Genomic DNA, 6374 nt, shown 5'->3' with positions numbered 1-6374 from the left:
ACTGTAACAAAGATGTCATTGTCAGAAGTCGGTTTGAACCTACAATTCAAGGGAGACTACTCACTAAACAAAGGGCCTGTATCTTTCCAACATTACTGAAAATTTCTGCCAGATCACCAGATAATTAAAACACAGCTATTAAACCTTCAAGGTGACATCAAAAGTGGTGACGCCCACACTGGGCACTACATCCTGTTAATCCTTGACCATCTTACATCTTAATATTACCCAGCACTAACCTACAATGCATGTATTCGATCAAATTGAAAATAATCAAGGAACAAAAATATTTGTGTTCAACATTTTGGCACCAGGCACTCAGAGACACAGATAAACCCAAAGAAAATATTCCCACTATTCAATTACTGCAAGAGCAAACACTGTTAACTGTTAGTCTCAACTATTATTATTTTAACATGGTAATAGCTCCTATTTTTATCCTTTACAGTTAGAATGTTTAGAAATCACATAGGTAAGAAGATTTAATTGGATTCCAATAGAATAAATATTATGAAACTTTTCCACCCATAAATAGGTCATTTCCCATACCAGTTGCACTGTGACTTTGCAGGTAACATGTTCTTTATGAAAATAATGTAATGACTAATAACTGCACTGGAAAAATCTTGGAAAGAAACCACAATATTTGCACCAGGCATTCGGACACAGAAATGGCCCATCACTAAGGAAATTCATAAAGTAGAGGGATGATATAATCACAAATGTATTCTAATGGCTGTTTTGGTTAATAATTAAACTTTTGTAAAGAACAGTGTCTGTTTCAAACCAAGGACCTTTCGCGTGTTAGGTGGATGCTATGCTAAGGAAACCTGTATGTGCTGTGTGTGACTCTTGTTCCTCACGGAAGGACCTGAGCGTTCTCGCATAAATTATTAACCAAAATAGCCATTAGAATACATAACACTCTCCTCTCCTTCGGCAGCACTTGTACAAGAGGGACTCGAGGACAAGAAGAGTCCAGTTTGTGTTTCAGACTGAGAAAGGAAAACTTCTCTTTAGACATGGGGTGTTGGGGTGAGGAACAAATAGTAGATTAGAGTTGTAGTCGAATAGTTTATTGCCATATGTACACGAACATTGGAATTCTTAAATTTCATGTCCAGGAATATCGTAGGTAATGGTCACACATGTATTTTTGAATATAAAACAAGATAAAACACATAAATAAACAACATAAACGAGAGAGATACACGCAAGCCGTAGCCATTGAATGGCACCATTTTTTCATCTGAAATAGCACATTGAAACAAAACTTCCGTTGGCTGTGTAGGCAGGATCTCCTTCAGGAACCTTCCCCTGTTCCAGCATGAGTGCACAAAGAGTGGTAGAGTATTATTTAAACATCAGAAGGGAAGTGATCCAGCTCAGCTCTCTGAGGTCTGTCAATTATATCTTCCTCACATGGATTCCAGCTTGGCATCTTCCCACTGAAGTCCTGTGATGCATCTCTTTTTGGGTTCACATGTGCACCACATCATCTGTGCTGTGTCTGTTGGGTGATGAGTAATGTACTGTATGTTCAGCTTCTTCAGGCTGAACGAAGAGTGACTTCTAAGGCCTGCTCTTATCAGGTTGCTTTAAAGGGCCTCAGAAGGAAGTTATTTCAGGTTTGTCAGTTCTGCTCTCCTGTTCAGACATTAAATGCTGAAATATGTCAGCTCCTTGGTTATCTTTTCAGGTTCTGAAGAAATCAGAGCACTCTTGAGCAGTGTGGGCCAAGAAACAATGTGAAGGGTCAGTGGGTCTTCCTTGTTAGTATAGCAGTAAGTATCCCCACCTGTCACAAGGGTGATGGGGGTTGATTTCCCGATGGGGAGTTGCTTCTTTCAATCATGTCTATTTTCCATACAAGCCCTTGGTATCTTTTAAGTGTCTCTGCAGCCCTTTGATCTCAGTACGTACACTGAACAGAAACCAGGAAGAGCTTCAACACATGGCCTTGTTGGATAACATTCCCTGGATCTATCAGGAAACCTATGAGTGAGATCCATGAACAGAGCCTATAGCCAACAGAAATCCAATGACTGAATTCTGCCGACAGCAATTCGAAGACCAACTTCAAGGGGTGAATGACAGGTACTCAATTGTTTACTTGTTGTACTTCAACATGTGCAAAACACTTGCATGTCCAGCAAATATCAAGGGGGTTAAGGGTTCACTGAGAAATCCAATCGAGATTTAGCAGAGATGATGTTTACATTAGAATAATGAGAAGTATGTCCCTGGGTGGGCTTGAACCATCAGTTTTCATTTGATCTCACAAAGCACTAACTGATTGAGCAACAGAGACTCACACCTTTCAGTGGTCTCCATTCATAAGTTTTTGGTTAAAGAAAAAAATCGCTGGCATTTTCTTGTCAGCTGGCAATATTTCTGCACTGATAAGCAAGATTTGTACATCTTTCTCAAGCTATATGAATTTTTTGAAAAACAAGTTGTTCCAGAAAGGAAATAGATACTTGCACTAAACTAAATCAAGCCATATGTGTTTGCTGCCAAGCAGAGAATAATTGCTTTTCTTTGGCGCTTCACACAGCCGCACCTTTTGGTGATTCAACTGAAAGACTGCAACCCCATCATCATCTATCAAGCTGACAACTTACAGTGCTGTTTTTTTTCATCTGAAAAATGCACTTTAATGCATGTCGCATCATTAACTTAAATAATAAAGCACGTTCTTGGGTTTTAACTCTTCTGCACCCTGTTCTACAGAGCAGCTGAGTACATTTTGTTATTTGGTGTATTATTTATGAGAATGGCTTTGGTTAGATTCATTTAATTTTGATCAGCAGTCTTTACACATGTTTCCGTGTTTGCGCATCTGTGATTCTTAAAGGTCTTGTAGTAGACCCTATGTGATGCGGTGAGAGCTGGAGAAAACAGGAGGCATGGTAAAAGGAAACACACAGGGATTTAATAGTGCACAAAATAATAGTGACAGTCCATGAGACAGTGAACGGGGGAGACAAGGAATGGCATCCAAATCCAAACAGTTCCAAAGGCAGGTCAGGGCACAGTCCGGGAGTCCAGCGGCGAGTAATCCATCCTGGGATGCTACAAGGTTAAAAACCCCGGGAAGGGGAAACACAGGAACAGACAAAACATGGAGGTCCAAGGGTGATGGGGCGAGATCCTCCAGACCCCGGGCTCAGGAAGCGGGAGGTGTCAGGGATGAGGCCTGTGCTCTCAGGAGATGGACATAGGATTTCCTGGTGCCAGACGGGCCTCGCAACATCCTTACCCTACTGATGAGCCCCGAGGACTGGATGAGCTAGTCTTTAAATAAGACACCTAAGAGGGTACACCTGGGGAGCTTAATCACAAGAACAATAACGGGAGTAGTGGAGTGCCCTCTAGGGAGTGATGTCGGGCGTGACAGTGATTGTGTGATAGATATAAGGTATAAGTCGCTTAGTATTTGCCTCATAGTAGAAATCCAGGTTTATCGCTAGTGCCATTTCACTCACCCTCTCTGTCTCCACAGGGGCTCCAGCACTACGTTCACCAAAGGCTTCTGCCTCAGCACAGGCCTGATCACTCTGACCGGCCTGTTGTTAACAGGACTCCTTACAGAGCCTGAGCAGAGAGGGGCCGTGAGTGTATCGTGCAAAACTGCTGCCATCTGTTGGACAGTCTCAGCAACAACATCAGTGCTCTATATTTTGGTAACTTTGGGAGGTTTTGCCTGCATTTACTTCAGTCCTGCAGCCAACTTCATGTCAAAGACTGTGCTTTTTAACAATAAAATAAAAAGTGCTTCCAACTGCTATACTAATGGAATGAAACAGAAATAGGCATTAAAGCTATGTGAGCTGAACAACCATGTAGCCAGATACAAGCTGGAAAAGTCGAAGATGTGGTCATTTAAATAGCTACTTTTAACACCATACAATAAACCCAGCCTGTTCGTGTTAAAAAGCTGAGTTGCTTTAAAGAAATCTCGAAAAACTATTTTTAACAATGGCTAGTGGATGATGAAAAGAGAGAATTGATTGTATAACCATGTCATCAATTTTACTACAACCCAGAGGTGACTACATGTGTATAAATACGCAATCATCGAAGCATAGGAGATGCAATTTTGGCCATTCCATTATCTTGACTTCAAAGACCCCTCGTGGTCATCTGGCATGTCCACTAACCTGCCCTGTCTTCTTCAGCCCAGAACTTGGCATCAGAGTAAGCAATGTGAGCAAAGCGCTGACACACTGCTTCATGGTCTTTCTGAAGAGAAAGACAGAATGTGATAAATCAGCTTCCAGCTGTACTCATCCTGATTAATGTGTTGAAGTGTGGTTTAATCAGTGCCGTGGGCAGACTGCAGTACCCTACACTCTGTGGGGGGGCACAGTGGGTCTGCCTCAGCCATACCACTTCTTGTGTCTGATTTGCAGGCAGTGCCTGACTCTGGTCAGAGCTTGGATTGAGTTACTCCACGCCTGAAGCTTTTCCATGCTACATTTCTTCTGCTTGAGATAAAAGAAAAAGATTAATAATAATAAACTTTATTTTATATAGCACCCTTTAAGGTGGATTCTCAAAGCACTTTACAGAATGACAACAACAATAAATAAAAAGAATACACAATATACAGAGGAGACTGTGGATGGTGGTACTAAGAAAAGTAGAAGCAGAGGGGTAAAGAATGGAACCAGTTAAGTAAAGGCTCGTCTAAAGAAGAAGGTTTTGAGTCTGGATTTGAAGAAGTTTAGAGAAGGTGACTCAATTCAATTCAATTCAATTCAAGGTGCTTTATTAGCATGACCGATGGGTACAATCAGTGTTGCCAAAGCAAATGAAAGTAATGATATTTACATGAAACAAAACAAAAATAGAAGTAAAATAAAATCTACAGACATATTACAGACATTTACAACAAAGACATATTATAAAATATTGACATATTCTGTAGGCGGCTGGAGCATTATTGAGAGACAGACTCACTGTTCCTCAGGCTGTGACAGGAGATCACATACTGGGCTGCCAGTTCAACTGAGTTCCCTCCTCCCTCTCCCAGTAGGATTGGGACCCGTTGTGATTCTGGCAGGTGTGGGAACTCTGGGATTAGATTTCTGAATTTCGGGAAGAATGTTTCTCTAATCCCAGAGTATCTGTCACAGTGCAGTAGGAAGTGCACCTCTGTCTCTATTTCTCCCCGCTGGCAGTGGGAGCACAGCCTGTCCTCTCTGGGCAGCCAGGTCTGCCTGTGTCGCCCAGTTTCTATGGCCAGGTTGTGGTCACTGAGCCTGTACTTCGTCAGGGTCTGTTTCTGTTTGTTATTTTTTATTTTGGTCAAATATTCAGCTAGTGTGTATTGTCTGTTTAAGGTTCTGTAACATTCCAGTTTATGTTGTGTTTGTGTGTGTGTGTCCCAGTGTGTGAGATATTGCTGTTTGATCTGTGCTGTGATGTGGTTGAGTCTGGGTTGTGGTGCTCTAGCAGTGCTGTCCTGAGGCTGGTTAGTGTCGGTGTGGCTCAGGTTGGTGAGCCTCAGGACCAGCTGGCTCAGGGGGCTCTGTTTTGGGCTCAGCTCTTGGCTCAGCAGGGCTTTGTGGTGGTAGGAATTTTGGTCACTGTTTTTTAGGTGTAGCCAATACTTTAATATTCTTTTCTGTATGTTTATCAATAGTGGGTACTGGCCTAATTTGGCCCTGCACCCGTTGTTAGGAGTTTTTCTCTGCACACGGAGGATGTTTCTACAGATCTCCATGTGCAGAGTTTCTGTGGGGTGTTTGTCCCATTGGGTGTAATCCTGGTCTGTGAGGGGACCCCACACTTCACTGCCGTATAGGGCAATGGGTTGGATTACACTTTCAAATATTTGGAGCCAGATTCCTGTTGGTGGGTTGATGTTGAAGAGCCTCCTTCTTATTGCGTAGAAAGCCCTGAGTGCCTTCTCCCTCAGTGCCTTCACTGCTAGGTCAAAACTCCCAGAAGAGCTGATGGTGAGACCGAGATATGTGTAGCTGGATGTGTGCTCCAATGTGTTGTTGTTCAGTGTGAATTTGTACCTGTTTCCCTGAGGTCTGGCTTTCTTCTGGGAAACCATAACTCTGGTCTTGTCCAGATTGACTGTCAGTGCCCAGGTCTGACAGTACTGCTCCAGCAGTGCCAGGCTCTGCTGCAGCCCCTGTTCTGTGGGCGACAGCAGGACCAGGTCATCTGCGTAGAGCAGGAACTTGATTTCTGTGTCGTGTAGTGTGAGACCAGGAGCTGCAGACTGCTCCAACATTCCTGCTAATTCATTGATATAGATATTGAACAGTGTTGGGCTCAGGCTGCAGCCCTGTCTCACCCCGCGGCCTTGGGTGAAGAATTTAGTCCTTTTGTTTCCAATTTTCACTGCACATTTG

The sequence above is a fragment of the Atractosteus spatula genome, chromosome 27 (assembly GCF_055471065.1).
Source record: "Atractosteus spatula isolate fAtrSpa1 chromosome 27, fAtrSpa1.hap1, whole genome shotgun sequence".
In the NCBI taxonomy this organism is placed as follows: Eukaryota; Metazoa; Chordata; class Actinopteri; order Semionotiformes; family Lepisosteidae; genus Atractosteus; species Atractosteus spatula.
This window is presented reverse-complemented; position numbering follows the sequence as displayed.